The sequence below is a fragment of the Oryctolagus cuniculus genome, chromosome 14 (genome assembly GCF_051225735.1).
Source record: "Oryctolagus cuniculus isolate XC-2025 breed Fujian yellow rabbit chromosome 14, ASM5122573v1, whole genome shotgun sequence".
Taxonomy (NCBI): domain Eukaryota; kingdom Metazoa; phylum Chordata; class Mammalia; order Lagomorpha; family Leporidae; genus Oryctolagus; species Oryctolagus cuniculus.
Window position 1 is genome coordinate 70,557,364 of NC_142880.1, and position 23,711 is coordinate 70,581,074.

The 23,711-nt window shown below is 35.5% G+C and overlaps 1 protein-coding gene and 1 pseudogene across 3 annotated transcripts in view; both read right to left on the bottom strand.

Moving 5' to 3' along the window:
• HCN1 (hyperpolarization activated cyclic nucleotide gated potassium channel 1) overlaps positions 1 to 23,711 on the bottom strand; it is a 423,356-nt gene that overhangs the window by 203,789 nt on the left and 195,856 nt on the right.
• LOC103349655 (GTP-binding protein 4 pseudogene) lies at positions 220 to 23,693 on the bottom strand (annotated as a pseudogene).

Consider the following 23,711-nt stretch of genomic DNA (forward strand, 5'->3'; position numbering starts at 1 on the left):
ATCCTCCATTTAAAGCAGAAAGACTGTCTATTCCAAATGTTTGCACTTTGCAGATAAAAATTTCCAGCACTTATGTAGGGTTTCACCACAATGTTTAGCAAAGAATGCTTCAATTATTTGTGTTTGTTTATAGATGACTCCAATTTTATGAACCCACTCCATACCCAACCAGGAAATAAACAGCAACAAATAGTCTAACCAAACCATGTCAAGTGAAATCTATCTCCTGTCCTTTTTACCAGCTTTCCTCTATCCAGAGAGTAAGTGCTTGGACTTCAAATCAAACACATGTCGATCTGACTCCCCTTTCTTCCCCAGGCGACCCATCTTCTTCTGAGCATTCTTCATCATAGTCTTGGCCTTCTTCACCATCTTGACATCCCGAAGACCAGAAACATCACGTGGAGTTCGAGAGCAACTCCGACTCCGGACTATAGAAGATGGTGGAACAGATTCTTCCTGCTTTCTTTTCCTAGTGACACTCCGAGATCTTCTTGTTTGGACTGCGTAGTGGTCATTGTTTTATTATCCATGTCAACACCAAGACTAGCATCTCATTCTTCAAATCTGTCTTCTGAACCTTCTTAGCCACTCGAGGCGTCCTGGTTCCCTGTGTATTTTTTTTCTTTGGATTGAAGGATTTTCAATTTATTTTTTTCTCTAATTTGTTTTGCCAGCTGTTGGATTTCTACCATTTCCTCGTCTTCACTTTCAGAATCACTGTCATACTCCCCAGCAGCTGTTCTTAGCTCTTCTATCTCTAATTCTTCCAATTTCTTCATGATGGCAGGATCAATGTAATCGGCTATATTATGGCCTTCCCAGATCTCTGGTATCTTACCGTATTTTTCAGATGAGTTCATTAAATCCCAGTACTTTTGAAGATCCAAAATATAATCATCTCCCATTTCCAGCTCAAGATCTCATTCCCTTTTCTTCTTGGGCTCCACAATTTCCATTCTCCTCTTGCGTGCCACCACTCCTTCTGGGATAAAAGGGGGCCTCTCTTTATCATCTCTCTTGTTTGGTGCAGCTAAATGTAATCTGTTCAACACCTCATACTCCTTTCACTTTGGTTTCAACTCGATGAGCCAAAAGCCTATCACAAGCCTCTGTTTCAACTTTAATGACACCTTCCTCAGTCAGAGTGCTGGTCTCTATCACAGGGAATCCTTCAGCTAGGAAATCTACAAATATTTTCAGATCATCTTCAGAAAGTTCAGCTATTCTCTTCACATCACATTTGTTGGCAACAACTACAAGAGGCTTGTTGATAAAGAGAGGTCTTATATTCTGGAAGAGTTCTACTTGCTCCTTCAAACCATGTCCACACTGCTCAGACAAATCCATCACATACAGAACCGCAGCACGGAGGTGAGCCAAGGCTGTGATGGCCTTCATCTCAATGGTGTTCCGATCCTCCAAAGGGTGATTCAAAATCCCTGGAGTATCTACAACCTTCCAATGTAGATACTTATAATCCATGTGCCCAACAAATAGAGACTGTTGTAAATGCATAGGGCTGAACATCCACATCCGCTCTGGTTACCTTATTGATGAAGCTGGATTTCCCAACATTTGGGTACCCTTGTATTTGGATCAATGGTTGGCAAACGGGATAAACTAATTAGAACATATTTTTTTCAGAATTAGAAGATCTGTACAGTTTAGCCCTTTATCAAGATGATCCATGATTCAAATGAAAGGAAGAATTTTAAAGTAGACTATGAACATGTCACCGACACTGCATCAGGTTACAGAAGTAACACATTGTCCAATGAATGAATATTGATGAAACCAATAAAATAATTCAGAATGGTGATCTAAAGCTGCTTTATAGAAGATCTATATGACAAAAGAAAATACCTAATATGTGATTTGAGAAATCACAGGAAAAAGTCAGGAATAATTATCTTAAAATCCAAGGCAAGTGTTAGACAAAATAATAGAAAGGAAGCAAGTTTAAGGAAAACAAACAGCCTTCACTTCTGTGGATGAACAAGAGAGTAAGCTACAAAATGAGTGTCTGTGAAGTTATGATAGACAACAGACAACAGAAGGAACAATGGAATTTATTCTTAAAAAGCCATAACATTTTCACTAAATATTTTTCTGAGATCAGATTTTTTTTAAAGATTTACCTTATTTGTTTGAAAGGCAGAGTTAAAGAGAGGAGAGAGAGAGAGATCTTCTATCTGCTGGTCCCAACAGTTATTTTTAAGTTAAAGGATGATATAAGTACTGTGTAGAAATTTATTACAAATATACAAGGAAATATTAACATCCAAAAAAGAATATTATTCAAACGTTATAAATACATCTTACAAAAGAAAAACGCTTGAGGAATGGTGGATTTTATACTTACTACTTGCTGAACTCTACGTAGTGTAGGGTTAAGCTTGTGATTAGAAAGTAAATTGAAAGTCTGTCATTGTAAAAATTAATATACTACTTTAATTTCCTTTAGATCTATTCCTGGAGTGAGATAGCTGGGTCATATGGCAGATCGATTATCAATTTTCTGAGGAATCTCCATACTGTCTTCCATAATAGTTGTACCAGTTTACATGCCTACCAGCATTTTCTTAGGGTACCTTTTTCTCTACATTCTCACCAGCATTTGTTATTTTTTGATTTTTGAATAATAGTCATTTTAACTGGAGTAGGTGATACCTCATTATGTTTTTCGTCTGTTTCCATGATGGACAGTAAATGTACTGTATATAATGAAATGGACTTTTTTCATTTATTATTTAAGGCCCTTGCTTATATTCCTGTTGAACTATTAACTTTTCACATTCTACTAGTTGAACTCTAATTTAATGGAGCATTAAGCATTTGATTATAATGTAAAATAAATATATACTATCTCAAAAATTAAAAAAGAAAGAAAGGAAAATGGAGGAAGGGAGGGGTGGGAGGAAGGAAGGAAGGAGGGAAAGAAAACAGAAGCACTGATGGATGGCCAGAAAGAAGGAGAAAGAAAATAAAAACAATCTCTCTTCATAAAGAAAAAATAAATTTACTTTGCTAAATATAACAATAGCTTATGCTGGCAACTTTCTCTTTGTGATATAGAAAGAAAAAGGGGAGTCTACTATTAAAAATCATGTTTTCCTCTGTAATGTTGCACTGTAATTTTCCCTTATTGGCCCATTAAGAGGTTGCTCTCATGAATTTATCTGAATTATTTTTTACTGTGTTGAGAATTTTAGAGTTATGTCTTAAGGTAGTATATTTGAAGAAAATGAGAACACCATATTTTATATTTAGAAATCTGAGAAATCATGGTTCGATGCTTGACTGCAATTTCCTGAGTTGTAGGTGGTAAGTTCCTTGACCTCTCTTTGCCTAGGCTCTTGACGTAAAGGAAAGACAAAATCCCATACTTTACAAAATTATGATGATTAACACATACAAATTTTTCCACATGAAACCTGCATTTAATGAACAGTAATGGTTATTATTATTTTATTATACATTTTAATGATAAAAAGAATCTTGGCAGACACTTATGTGACTAAAATAACAGTGGCTGTTTTATTATTGGTTCTAAGCTCATTTCTTAATCTCGTTTCCAAGATCTATTTAAAAATTCTGCATTTATTTCTTATTTTCCTCATATTCACTGTGATTTAGTAAATCAATGTTTTTCAAAAACCTGTGTATGTAGTATGTTTCATTATCTTAATTTTTGAAAAATTCATATTTAACTTCCTAAATATTCTCTTTTCTTTGGGCCTTTTGTAGCTACACACACACACAGACACACACACACACACACACACACACACTTGAACATGTATATGAAGTTCCATATATATTTTTTTTCTTCAGCATGATTACTATCTAAGAGCTTATAGCTATGATGATAACTTTATTACTATCTTAGAGTAACTGTCATAAATATCTACTCTTTGATCCCAGGTTAACAAGTAAAGGATGTTTCACTCAGCTTTTAATCTTAAAATAGCCAACTGAAATTTTAAATACTCAGATTTTAACTTTAAAATAGCCAACAGAAAAATTAAAACTATTTTCCTCTGTAAAACAAGTTGTTTATGTTCCATTTTCTAAAATTCATGTAAAATGATAATGATAATAGAAGAAGGAGAATAGGAATAGGAGGAAGTAAAAGGCAAATATCAACAGCAGAAAGAGTCTAAATATACTCAGATTTATGCATTTACATTACATATTGATATCATGAACCAATTCAATTCATATCAGTATTAACAAAACTAACACTATATCATATAAACCATGAGATATATTAAGTCCTATGAATACTAGAATTTTCACTGAAATTTTATTTTCTTCAAATTTTTTTCAAATTTATTTAATAAATATAAATATCCAAAGTACAACTTTTGAATTATTGTGGCTTTCCCCCCATAACCGCCCTCCCACACACAACCATCCCATATCCCACTCCCTCTCCCATCCCATTTTTTCATCAAGATTCATTTTCTTTTTTGTAAACTGTTATTTATATTTATATAAATAAGTTTATATTCATATTAAATAAATATAAGTAAAATGTGTATACATTTATATATCTACATAAATATAAATATAAATTTCCAAAGCACAACTTTTGGATTATAGTGGCGATTTTCCCCCATAACCTCCCTCCCACCAACAACCATCCCATCTCTCACTCCCACTCCCATCCCATTCTTCATCAAGATTCATTGTTTTAAATTTTTTTTGACAGGCAGAGTTGGGCAGTGAGAGAGAGAGACAGAGAGAGAGTTATAGACAGTGAGAGAGAGACAGAGAGAAAGGTCTTCCTTCTGTTGGTTCACTCCCCTAATGGCCACTATGGCTGGTGATGTACCAATCCAAAGCCAGGAGCCAGGTGCTTCCTCCTGGTCTCCGATGCGGGTGCAGGGACCCAAGCACTTGGGCCATCCTCCGCTGCCCTCCCGGGCCACAGCAGAGAGCTGGATTGGAAAAAGAGCAACTGGGACTAGTACCCAGAGCCCCAACCAGGACTAGAACCCAAGGTTCCAGTGCTGCAGGCAGAAAATTAGCCAAGTGAGCCAAGATTCATTTTCAATTAGCATTATATACAGAAGATCTACTTAGCATTTACTAAGTAAAGATTTCAACACTCTGCACCCACACAGACACACAAAGTATAGAGTACTATTTGAGTAGTAGTTTTACCATTAATTCGCCTAGTACAACACATTAAGGACAGAGATTCTACATGGGGAGTAAGTGCACAGTGACTCCTGTTGTTGATTTAACAATTGACACTCTTATTTATGAGGGCAGTAATCACCCGAAGCTCTTGTCATGAGCTGCCAAGGCTATAGAAGCCTCTTGAGTTCACCAACTCCGATCTTATTTAGACAAGGTTATAGTCAAAGTGGAAGTTCTCTCCTCCCTTCAGAGAAAGGTATCTCCTTCTTTGATGGCCCTGTTCTTTCCACTGGGATCTCACTCACAGAGATCTTTCATTTAGGTCATTTTTTTTTTTTTTTTTTTTTTTTTTTTTTTTTTGGCAGAGTGTCTTGGCTTTCAATGCCTAGAATACTCTCATGGGCTCTTCAGTCAGATCTGAATGCCTTAAGGGCTGATTCTGAGGCCAGAGTACTGTTTAGGGCATTTGCCATTAAATGAGTCTGCTGTGTATCCCACTTACCATGTAGGATCATTCTCTCCTTTTTAATTCTATCAATTATTATTTGCAGACAATGCTCTTATTTACGTAATCCCTTTGACACTTAATCCAACCTTTTGATCAATTATTAACTTAAACTGATCACTTTAACAAGTAAGATGGCATTGGTACATGCCACCTTGATGGGACTGAATTGGAATCCCCTGGCACATTTCTAGCTCTACCATTAGGGTTAAGTCCGATTGAGCATGTGCCAAACTGTACATCTCCTCCCTCTCTTATTCTCACTCTTACATTTAACAGGGATCACTTCAGTTAATTTTAAACGCCTAAGAGTAATTGTGTGTTAATTTAAGAGTTCAACAATGGTATTAATTAGAACAAAAAATACTAAAAGAAATAAAATAGTAAGTTGTTCCTCGACAGTCAGGACAAGGGCTGATCAAGACATTGATTACTAATCAATGAGCTCCTCACAGAAAATAATGAGATATGCAATTAGTTTTATAACAGTTAATGATGATAATGGTTTCATATGGCATTTCTTATATCAGGAAGTGCAATAGCTAGTAACATTACATTTAACATTACATTTAGTGTTTAGTATTAAGGAAAACATTTTTTCTCCACATTCTGAGTCCCATGATTTTAAAAAATAAATTGCATTATTTACTTTACACTTTATTTGACTATTCCGTAGTTCATGTTATTTCCGTAAGTTTATTTAGTTAAATAAGGAAAATAAAGATGAATATATACAGCAATGATGGCTACATCAATAATGTTTTTACTTCAAACTTAGTTTCACTATAAAAAAAGTTTCCTTTCTCTGTTTTCCACATAAATTGCTTGCTATTTTTGATCCTTTTAAACTTGGGAATTCTGCAGCATTGTGTCCACACTTATTTTTAAAAATCATCTTTCTGAGGTGAGAGTTTGGCATAGCAGTTAATATGCTGCTTGGGACACCCACATCCTGTTTTGGAGTTTCTGAGTTCATGTCCTGACTCCACTTCCCTGCCCCGCTTCCTCTAATGTGTACTCTGGGAGGCAATAGGTGATGATGGCTCAAGTAACTGGATCCTATCCATCCACATGGGAAACACAGATTGAGTTTTGGGCCCTTGGCTTCTGCCTGGCCCAGATCCACCTATTACAGATATTTGAGGACTGAATCAGCAAATGGAAATTTCCCCTCTTTCCCATTTCTCTGCTTTTTAAAATAAAAAATAAATAAATAAAATTCTTAAAAATGGCACCCCCCTCTTTTAATAATCAACTTAATGGCAATATTTACATCTTAATGATCCTTTAATTCATATTTCCCAATAGAGCGACTGAGCAGCTGTGTAAATATAACACATCTCAAGAACAATTTCCACATTTGCAACTAGATTCCAGTATGGTGGCATAAATATTTTTGAGATCATTCTCTTTCAGCCACTCACTCGTGTTCTATGCCCTCTGACTGACACTTCATCATATCAGTTAGAACTCATAAACTTGCCACTTGATTACTGAGGGTGCATAACAACTTTCAAAATTTCTCGCTGTTAAAATAATAAAAGTTATGAAATTCAATAATTTCATCCTTAACAAAATTTGGAAGGTAGTCTATTGCAATCTGTAAGTCATCTCATTCCACTAATTCCCACCACACAGTTGTAGCTATAGTGAGACTTCAATGATGGATTGAGCATAAATTAAGCAGATGGCAATCTCCAACTAGATTCTCAATTTGCTTTACAATTGAATATTAACATTTTGCTAAAGATAAAAAATATTCTTGACTTGAGGATTTACACAACTAAAGTGATCCTTGTTTGTTAGAGGAAAGACTTATTCTTAAATTATTGATTCACTAATTTGAAAAGCAGAGAGAGAGATCTGCCATTCACTACCACTGGTTCATGTCTCAAATGCCAATAACGACTGAGGTTGGGCCATGCCAAAGCTGGGAGCCAGGAACACAATTCAAGTCTCCTATGTGGATGGCAGGAATCCAACTGAGTTATCATTTCTGCCTCTCCGGGTCTGCGTCAGTAGAAAGCTGGACTCAAGAACTGGAGATGGAAAAAAAAGCCAGGTACTCCACTATGGGACACAGACATCCCAGCTGGGTTAATTGCTAAATAAATACCCATTCCTAAACAAGACTTTTTTGAAAGCATAGACTTTAGATCACAAACATTAGAATCATTAGTGATCTTGTCAAGGTGAACATCAGTGTGTGACTCATTCAGCAGCACTTTATCAGAATCTAGGGCTCTACCTAAGGCTGCGTTTCGAATAAGCTTATCTCTTGCATAATAATGTCTGCTAATTTGTAGATATTTATTAACTTACAACTACTTTCATTCCAAAGAATTTTAAAGTAGTTTAAACAAAAGATAACTTAACAATGCATTAATTTAGTTGCTTAGCAGAAGAAGCCCCAGATAGTATGTAAAATAAAACACCCCATGAACAAAGCCACTTTTCTACAAGATGAATCACATATATGGCTATACATCCTTAATCACCAGTCCTGAGAGGAAATGAGGCAGGCCAATGTAAAATCTATCAAACATCATTTTGAAGGATAGCTATGTAATGCATGGAGTTTTCATAGCTGTCTTTGATTTTCTAAGCCAGTCTTATAACCTACCTTGTCTTTCACCTTTATATTCATGACTTTACAATTAAAGTTACTGAAATCTCCTATTATATTTATAACTTAATTTTATGCATTTTAGGCCAGTACTGCATTGGAAGTCACTGAAATTATTGCAAAATACTTCATTTTTGTTTGCTTTACTTTAATTTAGCCTTGCTTAACTTTGGAATTGCACAAGTAATATGTGAACACAATATTTTATAAAAGTTCAAATACTATAGACATACGAAGAATAAAAAGCCAATGTTCTCTGTCTCATTACTGTTGCCTTATATTTTTAGCTACACAGTTTATATACCATCTTTTATCCCACTATCTTCTGAAATTTAATGACAATCAACGACAGATTACATTTCCTAAAACACATCTGATTCATGATCTCCTACACAAAGATTTCCAATGACAACTCTCACCTACACTAAATTAATCATTCTAACCTATCTTTTAAAAGACTTATGCTTCCAGTCCCAGAGTGCAGAAATAAACCCTTAGATATATTTTTCTTATGACTAATTTATTTACATTGGCACAAAAATGTTTACACATTCCCACATATTTACACCTTCCCACAGTTTATATTTTTCCATGTGCATTCTTAGGGAAAGTCTGAAGCTCACTTATTAAAAGCCTGTTCATGCTTCTAAAATCCAATTCTAATATAAAAGTTCTTCAGTGGCTTTTCTTTATAAACTGTGCTTCAATTCTGTAGTTTTCATGTGCTGGTTTGCATTCTAAGATTTTAAAACATACTCCTCATGTATTTTTTCTAAATTTTAATAGCCTGGTAAACCTCTGGCCTTTTACATATGTATGTGTGTGTGTGTGTGTGTGTGTGTGTGTATATATGTGTGTTAAGTAACACATTGAGTAAAATGGGTGGAGTAGTACATCCACTGAAAACTCTCACAAGTTTGAGCATGTGAGAGCTAGCTGGAGAGATTTCATTTACATGAATGCCTGTCCATCTTCAAAGAGAGAAAGGATGGACATGTCAGAACTGGTGGTTTGTTTCGGAACTGAGACTCTCAAATGAGAAGGAAGGAGAGAGGTCACTCCATAACTTCTGGAAAATGCCTGAAATGCACATAAAACTCTCAACAAAGGCCAGGATTTTTTTAAAAGGCCCATAAATACATTACAGTTAAGTTTTTTAACTTGGATGTGATTCTGTTCAATACCATTATCACACCCAATTGTTCCCTTTAAGGGAACTTGCCCTTCATTTTTTAAATATTGTTTTCAGAGGCAATACACTATTAAAAATTACACATTTGGTCTAGAGATAACACTCACATTACAGGTAGCAATATGCCAGGTAAATTTTAAGAATTGTACTTCTATGTATTCAGAACACTCAAATCTGGTAGTTTTAGTATTCTAATGATTAAGTGAAGGCATGGAGTTGAATAATGTCTACAATTTACAAAACTGGGTTAATGACAAGAAAAGAATTAATAATCACTGCTATACTGCCGGACTAGGAACCAAGAGTTCAGTCAGAGATACATGAAGGCATGAGTTACAACAGGGATCATGGTGGTTTTGACCTCTCCCATTAGGAGTCCAGCAAAAGAATAACTGCAACAGCAGAAGATAAATTAACAATGACTACTGCTTATCACTCATGAACACCAACAATGATATAAGTACCTACATGTTGTATTTCTGTGAGACAAATGAGAGATTTAAAGAGTTTCTATCTCAACTATCACTTTAATGTAATTTTGTATCTAGGTGTGATTCTGGTTAACGTGTATTTTCTTTGTATGTTTTAATGATTCACTCAGACTAAGAAGCCACTAGATGCAGAATTAAGGAACAGAGTAGGATCAGACCTGAGAAAGAGTTTGATTACTGGTTGAAAGAGTTTGAGGAGGAATGAGGACTGCTTTCATCTGTGACTGAAAATTGTGGCTTGAATAGTGACTAGATGACAGATAAATGGGAACAAACATGAACTCCGACACACCAGCTAAATTAGAGAAAATAATATTGTTTTTTAAAGGATTTAAGACTGAAATAAGGATGTTCTTAGAGAAGCAATTCACAAACAGATCGACTTTTCTATCTTGTTCCTTGCCATGTATAAGTGATCCATTTCCTTTTTTGCAACATTCTTTTCTTCCGTCATGCAAATACAATAAATCAAGAATGCATGGCTTTGTCATATCAAGGTATGAATTTATCTTTGTCTGTTACCAACTGTAATTTTAAATATTTTACTCAAAAACTATTTTCTCATTTATAAAATGGGGATTATAAAATATCTACTTTTGGGGGATTGTATTGAGGATTAGTATAGATCCTTTAAAAAGTATATAGGCATTTCATAGGTGCTCAAAATGATATTGGTTAAACTTGCCATTAATGCATTTGATTGAATTAGTCCATATGTTCCTTCATGTGTTATCATTTATCTGATGAACTCTGACTACACTATAATCAAGAACTTGGAAAAGACAAAAAATCGGGACAAAAGTAAGTCATAAATTGAAGAGTTTGTGGAATTGCTGATTTCCCATGAGATGCAACGTCAGGAATTCGAAGAAAAGTAGGTTCACAAAGACTAGCAGCACTAAATGATAGGGAAATGGGCTTCATTCCCTACCCCACAACTTGAACCTGCCCAATTTGGTCAACTGACCTAGATGCAGATCCTCAATGGATGTAAAAGATCCTTTTGAAGATACCAATACTCTATGCAACTCTGTACAACTTTAAGAAACTGCCACACTTAAGCTCATATAGAAATTCTGGAGTTGGCATTGTTGAGAAATAACAAAAGAATAAATATCAAAAAGACTTTCCACAGCAACATAAGTGAGGATTCATTATTAAGTAAAACATGGTTCAGACTTTCAAAGAAATTTCAGAGTCTCAGTCAACCTCATAGAACCAGAATTTCTGGAAGTTGCCTTTTAACCACCAGCTCCCACCATTGTGTTCTTCGGCAAACTATACTTTTAAAATATTTTTATTCATTTATTTTACTGACAAATAAGAACTGTATATGATTACGGAGTGCAATGTGATGCTTTGACATATTTATACATAGTAGAATGATTCAAGTTAATTATCATATTAATCAATCCACCAACTAACAATTATTTGTGTGATAAGGACATTAAATATATATTCATTTTAGCCACTTTCAACTATGTTAAATATATCAATGAAACTATCTAAATTCTCACTTTCAGATTTGCATTGTTCATAATAACCAATGTGTGAAAGCAACCTGAGTGCTCATGGACAGATGAGTGGATAAGGAAATGTGTTGGGCCCCGGCGCTGTGAGTAGTGGGTAAATCTGCTGCCTGCATTGCTGGCATTCCCTATGGGTGCCAGGCTAGAATACCAGGGGTTCCACTTCTGATCCAGCTCCCTGCTAATGTGCCTGGGAAAGCACTGAATGGCCCAAGTCCTTGGGCCCCTGCACCTACGTGGAGACCTGGAAGAAGACTTGGCTCCTGGCTTCAGATTAGATGGAAGACCTCTACCTCCTTTTGTCTCTGCATCTGCTTCTGCTTCTGCCTCTCTGTAATTCTGTCTTTCAAAAAAATAAATAAATATTTTTGGAAAAAATAAATAAATGTGGTATAAATACAGAGTGAAACAGCATACAGCTTTTAAAAGTGGAAAATCTACAGAATAAACTTTAACCATTATTGCAGCATGTAAAATTTCCCTTCACTAAGTCATGGCTATACTTAAGCTACTAGGTATACCTATTTACTTAAACATCTTTAGATAATTTGTATAGTTTAGACATTAATGTTTATATGGCAGAAACTCGTGGGTGCATAAAATAACCTTTCTTACTTAAAGTAACTTTATTTTGATGATATCAGAAATGCAACTAGCTATAAATTACATTTTCAGGCTTCTTGCAGATTATATTAAATAATGGAATTTAAACAGATGTACTGCATTTCATTGTGGCTTAAGGGAAAGCCCTTTGTAAGGGATAAGTAAAGAAAGAGGTCTCTTTTTGCCCTTCTTCCTTCTCCCTACAGTGAAGATATGATGGTGAGCCCTGCAGTTTAATAGTTGATGTAATGTAACTTTGATAATGGATGCCAGGAACTGAGATTGGAGGAACAGAGACAAAGAATTGGCTTTAGTCCCTGGTGAAAACAGAACTGCCACTTAACCTCTGGATTTTGGTTATCTTAGGTCTCTGATAATACCAACTCCACCTGATCCTGATACAGAGCTTATAGTTTCATATGTTACTACTTTTATTTATTTATTTATTTCACAAAAAGAAGATTAAAAAGTGTTCAAAGTCACGGTGAATGTCAATATTTGGTGCAGAAGTGAGTATTGATTCTGTGCCTGGCCAAGAAATCTCTAGGAAGAAAAGCTGCTCAGAATGCCTGAACACCTGTGGTATATAGGGCACAGGTGGCAATTTGGCAACTGTTAAGTCTGGTCTTTTGAATTATGGCCAAAACTAAATTTGGATAAACTCATTATCCATACATATGTCCTAATTTCATGACAGAAATCCATTAGATGTAATTTTCTGCTTAGCTACTCTGTGTTATCACTTAATGCATTTGCTAATAAGGAGAGAAAACAGTTCCAGGAGAATATCCAAAATCTACTGATTAAAGTTTTTATTATAATGAAGGTTCTAAAGGAATTAGTTTGTTTCAAGTAAGTGATGACATGGTGTCATATAAACATCTTTTGTGCATGCCTGATTCCAGTTATTTCTACTAAACATATAATTCTCATTGATGTTATATTGTGAATAAAAGTATGTTCCTTTCCTCTCCTCATCACCTCCATTCCTCTGATTTTCTCCTCATGTCTGGGTACACAATTACAAATTTCAGGAAATCCCCTGAAAATATTGGTGATAATACAGGAAACAATCACAAAGTGAAATTTTCATCTCATTAGAAATGAAAACTAAACAAGAAAACATTCAATTGTATTCAAGTCCTCACAAGTAACTTCCTTTTTAAATGTCTAATTAATTTATTTGTATTTATTTGAAACACAAAGAGACAGAGACAGATACAGAGATATAACTCATCCACTAGATGATTACACAAATAACTACAACATCCAGGGCTGGTACAGGCTGAAGCCAGGAACCTGGAACTTAATTCAGGTATCTCATGTGGGTGACAGGGACAAAATCACTTGAGCTATCACCGGCCACCTCCCAGACTGTGTATTAGCAGGAAGCTAGAACTGGAGACAGTGTTGGGACTCAAATCAGGCACTCCGATATGGTATGCAGGTGTCCTACATGGTATCTCAACTGCTGCATCAAAAGCCTGATCCCTCTAAATTCCCAACAACTTGTGCAGTATTCATATTTAATCTAAACCAGACATCCAATGGGGCCTTAGATAAGGGACTGATTTCCAATTAATCCTTTTAGAAAAACACTTTTTTCTTTTTCCCATAGAAGAGTCAAACATTACTCTTAGGGAAGTCAGCAGAACATACACTATGGTTTTCAACTTTGCATATCAGGAAAGATCCAAGATGTCAAAATCCAGTATTCTTAAGGCATTAAGCTATATTCTCAGCAGAATGCAGAAGATGAAGAGCATGAGTAAATCTTGTCAGTAGTGATAATTCTATGCAATTAGAACCAAGCCGTCCACAGTTTTGGTTAAGTGATAATAAAAATAGTCATCATTTTTTATTATTTACCATATTGAGTTATATACTATTATATTCCTTTTTAAGTTAGAAAATGACACTTAAAGAATTTGAGCAAATATACTCAAGACTTCAAATTCTATGAAATGCATCTAAAGTTCAAACTCACATGCTCTGACTCCAGAGATCATATTATAAACTAGTAGAGGGAGTCAGAAGGCTTCACAGAACATTATTTGTGCATTAACATTCTGAACACCTCTCTACCTAATGCCAAACAAAGTAAAACAGAAATATGGGCCGGTGTCGTTTGCTCAATAGGCTAATCCTCCGCCTTGCGGCGCCGGCACACCGGGTTCTAGTCTCGGTCAGGGCACCAGATTCTGTCCCGGTTGCCCCTCTTCCAGGCCAGCTCTCTGCTGTGGCCCGGGAGTGCAGTGGAGGATGGCCCAAGTGCTTGGGCCCTGCACCCGCATGGGAGACCAGGAGAAGCTCCTGGCTCCTGGCTTCGGATCAGCGCGATGCGCCGGCCGCGGCGGCCATTGGAGGGTGAATCAATGGCAAAAGTAAGACCTTTCTCTCTGTCTCTCTCTTTCACTGTCCACTCTGCCTGTCAAAGATAAAATTAAAAAAAATAAAAATAAAAAAACAGAAATATGACTGCATTAACCACATTGAGCCCTTACTCACAGTGTATTCAACAGTAATTTTGGTATCTGAAAAATAATTGTGATTAACACACACAAACTGAAAATCTACTATGTAATATCAGATAGCTATTTAGGAATTTTATAATGGTAAGCATGTATTTCCCCACACTCTGCATTTCATGACTTTATTGTCTAGTGTCTCAAGCTTTTTAAAAATATTTCTTTTTCAATATCAAATACATTTTAAGAACAGCACAGTACATTTAAAAAGTCAATAAAATGATGTGAATTATGTAAAATCAGCTTCATTTATTTTCTGGTAAGAAAAATGTATGTTGGCCTAACCAATTTTTATATATCTAGGCTATTTTAAATTTATAAGACATATTCTATCAGCACTTAGCATTAGTGGATCATTCACAAACATAATCTATTTTCACAATGACTTTTCAAAGATATGTGCATTACTTATTTATGACTTTTTATTTATCCTGAATAAATAGACAAAATAATGCTATTTCTTGCTTCAATTTCTTTGGCTTATGTATTTTTAAATTTTAAAATAATGAAAGAATATTATTAACACATTACAAACAACAAGGTTTGGAGGCGTGGCCTGGGAAAGCAGTAGAGGATGGCTCAAGTCCTTGGGCCCCCGCACCCACATAGGAGACCAGGAATGGAAAACATTCTCTCTCTCTGTGTGTGTATGTCTGTCTCTCTCTCACTGTCTGTAACTCTACCTCTCAAATAAAAAAATAAAATCTAAAAAATAAAAATAAAAACAACAAGGTTTAAAAAAGAAAGCGGTAAAACAGAGTTCTATTACTTCTTTCAGGTGAGTAAGGATGTCTAGAAAGGTAAATAAAATCAAATTAGCATATTCAGTCAAGTTTTTAGAAAATTAAAGACTGACACCAGAAAATGTGGGAAAATTTATCCTGGAAGTCAGGCAATGTGTCTCTGCCTTTCAAATTAATAAAAATTCATTTTATATATATGTATATATGTGTATATATATATATATATATATGGATAAATGTATACGGGACCCACCACCACAGTCTCTAATATTCCATGTTCAAAGTTGGCTCAAATTTAATGTTTCAGTGGGGCCCTTCCTGAGCACCTAGATCCTTACTGCAAACTTTCTTTTTCTAACACTTGTCTAACAACCTGCTCTGCTCTGGTGATCCTCACATTCTGCTTTGAATTTTATTTACATATAATTTTTGATTCTTTAACATTATGTGATTTACTTTTATAAATTTTAGTTTATTAATTTTTTAGATTTATTTTATTTATTTGAAAGAGTTACAGAGAGAGGTACAGACAGAGAGAGAGGTCTTCCATCTGCTGGTTCATTCCCCAGATGGCCTCAAAGGATGGAGCTGCACTGATCTGAAGCCAGGAGCCAGGAGCTTCTGGGTCTCCCACGTGGGTGCAGGGGCCCAATGACTTGGGCCATCTTCTACTGCTTTCCCAGGCTGCAGCAGAGAGCTGGATCAGAAGAGGAGCAGCTGGGACTAGAACCTGCATCCATATAGGATGCCGGTGCTTCAGGCCAGGGCTTTAACCCACTGTGCCACAGTGCCGGCTCCATATGTGATTTACTTTTATAATGTTATTCCTGTGTGTTCCTCTGCTGAAATATAAACTTGACAAAAGTGGGAAACTTTTTTCTATTTTTCATTGATGGATCACAAATAAACACTGAAAAGTATTTAGTAGTAGCTGGAGAATCTTTTGTTAAAAGCCTAAACGTGGTATTGAGGAAAAATATGCAAAAATATTTAAAATTTTCATTTCTAGAAATCAATAACAAAAAAAGAAGAAGGGCTCCTTGTATTCTGTTGTAATACAACTATAATCACATAAGTCAATTGTAATTTTATTGAATTCTGTATAATATTAACTTAGAAAGTGTATGTTATTTGCATATTTCATAAAAATATATTGAAATGCCTTCAAGAGATACTAGAGCTCATAAAAAGCAATCGCTGAAACATGTTGCAATTATCTTCACATTGGAAAAAATGGAAGTGATTCAAAAACTACAAAGGTGTCAGTCCTGCTGAAAAATGTATGGTAAATCATAGAACATTAGGGAAAGTAAATGAGTCTGCATAACTATTTGATAAGTGGTATCAGAGCTACTGCTATTCCTCAATCCTTTCCTACATGTGATTTTTTTAATTTTTAATTTAATATATGATTTGATACCAAGTGTTATGTCCACAATTCTGTTAAAAAAAAAAAAAAAAAACAGAAAGCACATGACTCCACAGGTTACCTCAAGGGCATCACAGTTTATGTTATAAATTCAGTCCCTAAAGCCTTTCTTAAACAAGGCTTGTAAAAAAGTTACTGAATGCCAGCTACAAGTCATAGCACATGTTGGTCTCTAAATATTACATGGTATGTTGGGAAAGACTGGCATGAACCTCACTGACTCTGAGATGGGAAAGTCAACTCTTTCCAGGTGACCTTTCACAAAAACAAAGTTCACCAGCTGTGGGCTTCATGAAAAGCAAGATACTACGCTAGAATTACATCGTTGAGTAGGACTTCCATGGCAGAGAAGAAGATGAATAACACAAGTTGTAGAAATGTGAAGTCTCATGCCATTCTTGAGAAGAAATTATAGTTTGGTGTGCTTAGAAGCCAGGAGATGCAAGAAAAATATAAGCATTGGATCTTAAAAGACAGCTCAGGGTAAAAAGTCTTAACATTCATCCATGAGCATCCTGAGAGATAACAGACTAAGTTTTCTTCTGAAATCAATTGTGGATAACCTCTGAAGGCATTCAACAAGAAAAAAAAAATTCCAAGAAAATGTGTTTTCCTGATAATAAGCAGTGTGACAAGTACACAGCAAGCACAGGTCCACAGAGTATACTCTAAATTTTAGAAAACTAAATTCTAAATTCTGCTAATTAAAGAAAAGAAATTCTTCAAACCTAGTATGTTAATAGGTTATTTCTAACATTTATCTCTTTATAATCTAATTTTATTGTTGTTGCTGCTCTTTAGACAGGGGGTGGGAGTGGAGATAGAGAGAGAATACTTCCACCACTGATTCACTCCCCAAATGCCTGCTGGCCAGGCCAAAGCTGGGAGCCAATAAATCCATTCAAGTCTCTCATTTGGGTGGCAAAGACCCATTCACTTAAGGCATCATTTGAGGCTTACTGTGGTTTATATTAGCAGGAAACAGGATTTGAACTCAGGTACTCCAATGTGGGATGTCATCCTACTATATACAATAAAAACATGCCACTGTTGGTATTTTTTACTCAGTGTCAACTAACATACACATGTACACATAAAATAATCACATATTCAATAAACCATTTATAATTTTGAAACACATTAAAGATTCAGGAACTATATTTTTATTATAATTTTATAGTATGTGCATTATATAAAACAGTTAACGTTAATAAACATTTTCCCTTGAAAAAGTTCATTCCCACTGGGAAACCTGCGCTATGGATAGGGGACAAAAATACTGGCATCATGCTCACCTGGTGAAATTGAGGAGTCTTGATAATTTCAAAGAAAGCTAATCTCATATTTTAATAGTAATGTATTGCAGCTAAGACATCTTGTATAAACCCAGCCCTAACCAGACTTCAGAGCTGATAACAAGCAGAAAATTGTGCTATTATTTGGTGGGATTTTAAAGTGCAAAGAATTAGTAGTTCAGATAAGCCGGCGCCGCGGCTCCTTGGCTAATCCTCCGCCTTATGGCACCGGCACACGGGGTTCTAGTCCAGGTCGGGGCGCCAGATTCTGTCCCGGTTGGCCCTCGTCCAGCCAGCTCTCTGCTGTGGCCAGGGAGTGCAGTGGAGGATGGCCCAAGTACTTGGGCCCTGCACCCCATGGGAGACCAGGAGAAGCACCTGGCTCCTGCCATCGGATCAGCGCGGTGCGCCGGCCGTGGCGGCCATTGGAGGGTGAACCAACGGCAAAGGAAGACCTTTCTCCTTGTCTCTCTCACTGTCTACTCTGCCTGTCAAAAAAAAATTAATAGTTCAGATAAAACAAAATTATTGATGGATTCATTTGGAATAACTTGCAAAGATTCTGTAAACCAAATTGAAATTATAAAAATTTATTTTTAAAGATAAAATAGTTTATGAAATATTGTTATATGCTGTTTATAGAATAGAAATGAACAATAATCATAACATACCACATAGACACATGAGGAAAGGACTTTTTGATTAGTTGAGTGAATATAAGAATTATTATATTATCAACTTTTATCTGCTTGTTACAGTGTAGATTAAATAATCTGTAATTCATCTTTAAAATGGGATTTATCTGTATAAAAATAATTTATTTTATCTTTGCACATAATTTTGCCAAGTGATTAAGGCTACACAGCATGCACAATCATTAAGAAATCCTAAAATTACTGTCCTGGGCATACTACTCTTTTTACTCTTTTTTTTTTTTTTTTTTTGACAGGCAGAGTGGACAGTGAGAGAGAGAGACAGAGAGAAAGGTCTTCCTTTTTTACATTGGTTCACGCCGCAATGGCCACTGCAGCCAGCGCACTGCGCTGATCTGAAGCCAGGAGCCATGTGCTTCTTACTGCTCTCCCATGCGGGTGAAGGGCCCAAGGACTTGGGCCATCCTCCACTGCAATCCCGGGCCACAGCAGAGAGCTGGACTGGAAGAGGAGCAACTGGGACAGAATCCGGCGCCCCAACCAGGACTAGAATGTCAGGGTACGTATATCATTGAAAAATAAGAATATCTATTGATAATGCTCTGAGCTAACTCACACTTTTGCTTGGTAATTCTCAGGAAGGGGTGGTATAATTTTCTCCCCAATTTATTAAAATTCCTAATGACCCTTTTTCTGGAATTTAACAAAATTCACATCAATAAAGTTGACACTATGCTTTTGACAATTTTTTTTAATTATCTCACTCTCTACCCTAATAGCCAGTGTAACATAAAAGCAAGTGCTGCCAAAGCAAGTAAAATATCATGTATTGATGATGAGTAATATTTGACAACGTTTGGTAAGAATGCCCAAACTTGAATAGGTGGCAGCTATAATGACTGAGTGCCAGCAGAAGCAAAATGATGTTCAAATATGATTTTCTGTAGGACAGTATCTACTTTTAGAGAGAAAATATCCTAAATAATCCTGATTTCACCATTTTATACTCATATCTAATTTTCTAAACAGTGCAAAACCATCTGGAGTCAAGTTTACATTGGTTCCATTTTGTATTTCTATTTGTGAGTGGGTGTGAAGGGATAACAATTTAATCACCCCTCCATGCTCTTTTTCTGTCATAATTTTCCAAAATATTAATCTCCATCAGAAAAGTCACAATGCTATTTTAGAAATTGCTACCTTTTTCCACTGAGTCCTTTACATGGAAAGAATGAGGATTTGCCTTTTCTAGGAGAAAGAAGGAAGTTGAAATGTATTAGAGATTATTTCTCTCTTGAGAGAATTTGAGCCATGGCTTCTGAACTTTAAAACTGTTAAGGCAGATCAGTTTTCCAATGAATCGCTGCAATATTTACTGATATATTCAATGTTCTCATTTTCTTTCTGTGCCCACTTCATTGTCCAGCATGCACCTTGGCATGTGCGCATCTCCATTTGAAGACCACAAATCTAGAAAGGAGAAAGAATTGGTGGTCTAGACGAACCCTGGAGCCAGGTACCCCCATGTGGGTGGCAGGGACAGGACTCCCTGAGCCACTACCTGCTGTTTCAGGGTGTGTGCTTTAACAGGAAGCTGGAATAGAGTAGAGATGAAGGTTGAGCCTAGCACTCAGCTACAGAATGCAAGCATCTCAGATGTCTCAACTACTACGTCAAATGTCACACCTCAGAGATGCTTTCATTAGATGCCTCTTTCACCACCACTTCCACAAACATTCTGACCCAAACTAGTCCCGTCTCTCACAGTGACCCAATTGCCTGACTTATTTACACAAACACCAGTCCTAACGATTTAAGTCATATCACACCATTCTGCTTCACAAAACCCTGAGATGATTACCCAACTCAAGTTAGAATTCCGTCTTCACATTGATGAAAAATCACATGTGTCTACTCAACACTCGGAATGTCACATGTCAGAACTGAGATGTTCAAAAAGTATGAAGAGCACACTATATTTCAAAGACTTAGGGTAAAAAAAAAGTCTAAAACACTCTGCTAATAATCTATTTATCACCATTGGAAATATGATATCTCGCATTTAATGGAGTAAAAATTAATAGTTAATTTTATCTGTTTTTATGCAGTTAATGAACATTAAAACTATTTATTTTTCTCTTGGAAAATACTATTCGGGGTGTCCAGAGAGAGTTTCTTCTCTGACCCCATCTTCTATGCACTCTCCATATCTGAATAGGTGCTGGCCGCATGACTGCCTTGCTCTGCCTTCATTCAGCATACCAGGCTCACATCCATTTAGACTTCTATCCATCCAAGAATAACATGAAATTCCACTTAATGTAAAGCTGGAGAACAGTGGGCCAATTAGCCACCAATTTTTATTAAGCACAACGTCACACATTTTTCTAACCACTGGGATTATCATGATTAACACAAGAGACAGATGCTAAGTCCCTAAAGGATATGCATTCTATTTGGCATTTGCTACAAAGCCTGTCAAATGCAAATTTTAAAATTCCCATGCATTGCACATAATTGATTAAATGTCTAAAAACTCTTCAATTAAACAGTTGACTAATGAAATAAAAATATAACAAATTTGCTCCTTAAAATATTATTACCACATGAGTAAGGATGGACAATTCAAAGGGGCTCAGCAAAAATCAGTCTCTTTCCCTCATCTCTATCACATATAAAAATTTAACTCAATTTTATCTCCATAATATTTATCACATTTATCTTTATATGAGATTCTTCTCCAGTACTGTTAACTTGTTTATTTCCTTTACCCCCAAATAGATACAGGTCTACTATAGTTTATCATGGCACATGGTAAACACTTAATATATGTTTATTAAATGAAAACATGAAGAAAATGTCAAATATATTTAAAAAGCTATTACTTTAAGTGTTCTGAAAAAAATTATAATTGAATGCAGAATCTGACTTTTTGAAAGATTAAATCATGTGAATTTTTAAAATTATTTTCCTGTTTAATTTTTTAATTATTCTGAATGTTAAGCCAAGTGGGTATAATTTTTTAAATTCTGTCTGTTACAGAAAACACTTGTAAAACACTTCTTACAGAAAATAACATGACAATAAATTAATGAGAAAATGATATTTAAAGGACTATTAAATGTTAATACATTATAATTTAATGCATACATACAAGCATTTTATGTAATACAGAGTTTAAACCTTTAATTAACTTATGAATAAATTATAATTTAAGCAATAAAACATGATATAAAGGAATACATTTGGAGAAGCATTATAAACACTAGGACATTTAACAGCAAGTTAAGCCATTGCTTGGGACACCAGAATCCTGGATGGGCACAGTCCTGGCTTCTCCACTCCTGTTCCCGCTCCCTGCCAATGTTTCTGGGAAAGCAGCAGCAGATGACCCAAGTTCACTTGGGAGACATGGATGGAGTTTCTGGCTCCTGACTTAGGCCTGGTCCAGTCCCAGCCATTGAGCCCATCTGTGTCTCCCTCTATCTCTGTACCTCTGCTTTTCAAATAAATAAATAAATCTCTTTTCTGGGGCAAGAGGACGATTTATTTTTTAATTTCATGCTTCAAAATAATATTATACATATGAGGTACTATATAAACTTGCCTTTAGGCTATACAAATATTTGACTTGGGCTTTAATTCATCTGCTACATCTAGAGAAATAAAACTTGATCACTCCGCTTATGACCATGAAACAAACATGGAAATATATAAAAGAAGGCATTAACAGCTGGCATTTTTAAATTGATATACAGTGTAACTGGCTTGCCTTTCAAGTTGGTAAAACATGTTGTCAAGATATTATATACAAGTAATGCCTTTTTTATATAAGTGCTCCCATGGATTATTTAGTCATGACTCACATAAACAAAACTCCACTAGTAACATATATTTAAATGTATTTGTATCAGAGATCATAAGAACTGGAAAAACCAAAGTGAGTCTTCAAGATCAGAGGAATCTCTTAGTAGTTCATCTTTGGGCTTGATTAGGAAAAAAAAAAATCTCCACTGCATTTCACATCACACCTCTTAAAAATAAGAAGAGTTTTAATAGCTTAAGGCTTTTAAACTTATAAAGTTCATTACACACTAAGATTTCATTTGAAATATAGTTTATATCCAAATCAATCATTACATACACTGGCACATTAGCACGGAATCAGACTTTAAAAACAAAGTATTTCAGACTTTTAAAATTAGGCCAAATAAAAAAACTTCATGGTCTTCCATTCAACAAACTCATACCAAACACTCTTCATAGGATAAAGGCCAAGAAAACTTTACATATGCTACAAGATTACATGTATTTACATAGCTCTTTCTTCCCTAGATACTTAAAATATTCACTTAACACAATTTCCCACTTTAAGCAAGAGGCCAGATTACTGTCACAATGCTGTACTACAAAAACATATTTGAAAGCTATTGAGTGACCATCAAATATTCTTTCTATAAAAATGGTTTTGGTGCATCTGTTGGCAGATATCTCTCTAACAGTAGTTAAGAGAGCTGTTAGGGTATATGGTGCCTCATTCTAACCCTTCAGCACCCTTTCCACATTCACCACTGCACTTTACTAAAGTGTAACTTATTAAGAAAAATTCTCATTTCTTTTGGTAGTGCATTAAGTTGTTGACATATTAAGGGTTTGAATGTTTCTGGAACATAGGCTTCCAAAGGTTCAACTACTCTTCATCTTTGTATGTCTTAGGTGATGATTAATCTGATTCACTGACTTTAAACAAATCAATCTACTGATGTATGAATGCTAATATTCACTACTTTTCCCCAAGAGACAGTAGAAAACTTATTTTCTTGGCCTTCGCAAAATCTAAAAATGGAATGGGAATCCAATCTTGAATGGTTTCACTTCAAAGTTACTCAGTCGAGAACACTTGCTGGCAAGCACAATTATTTTGTTTAAGTTGCACTGATACTACCATTACATGACAGTGCACACA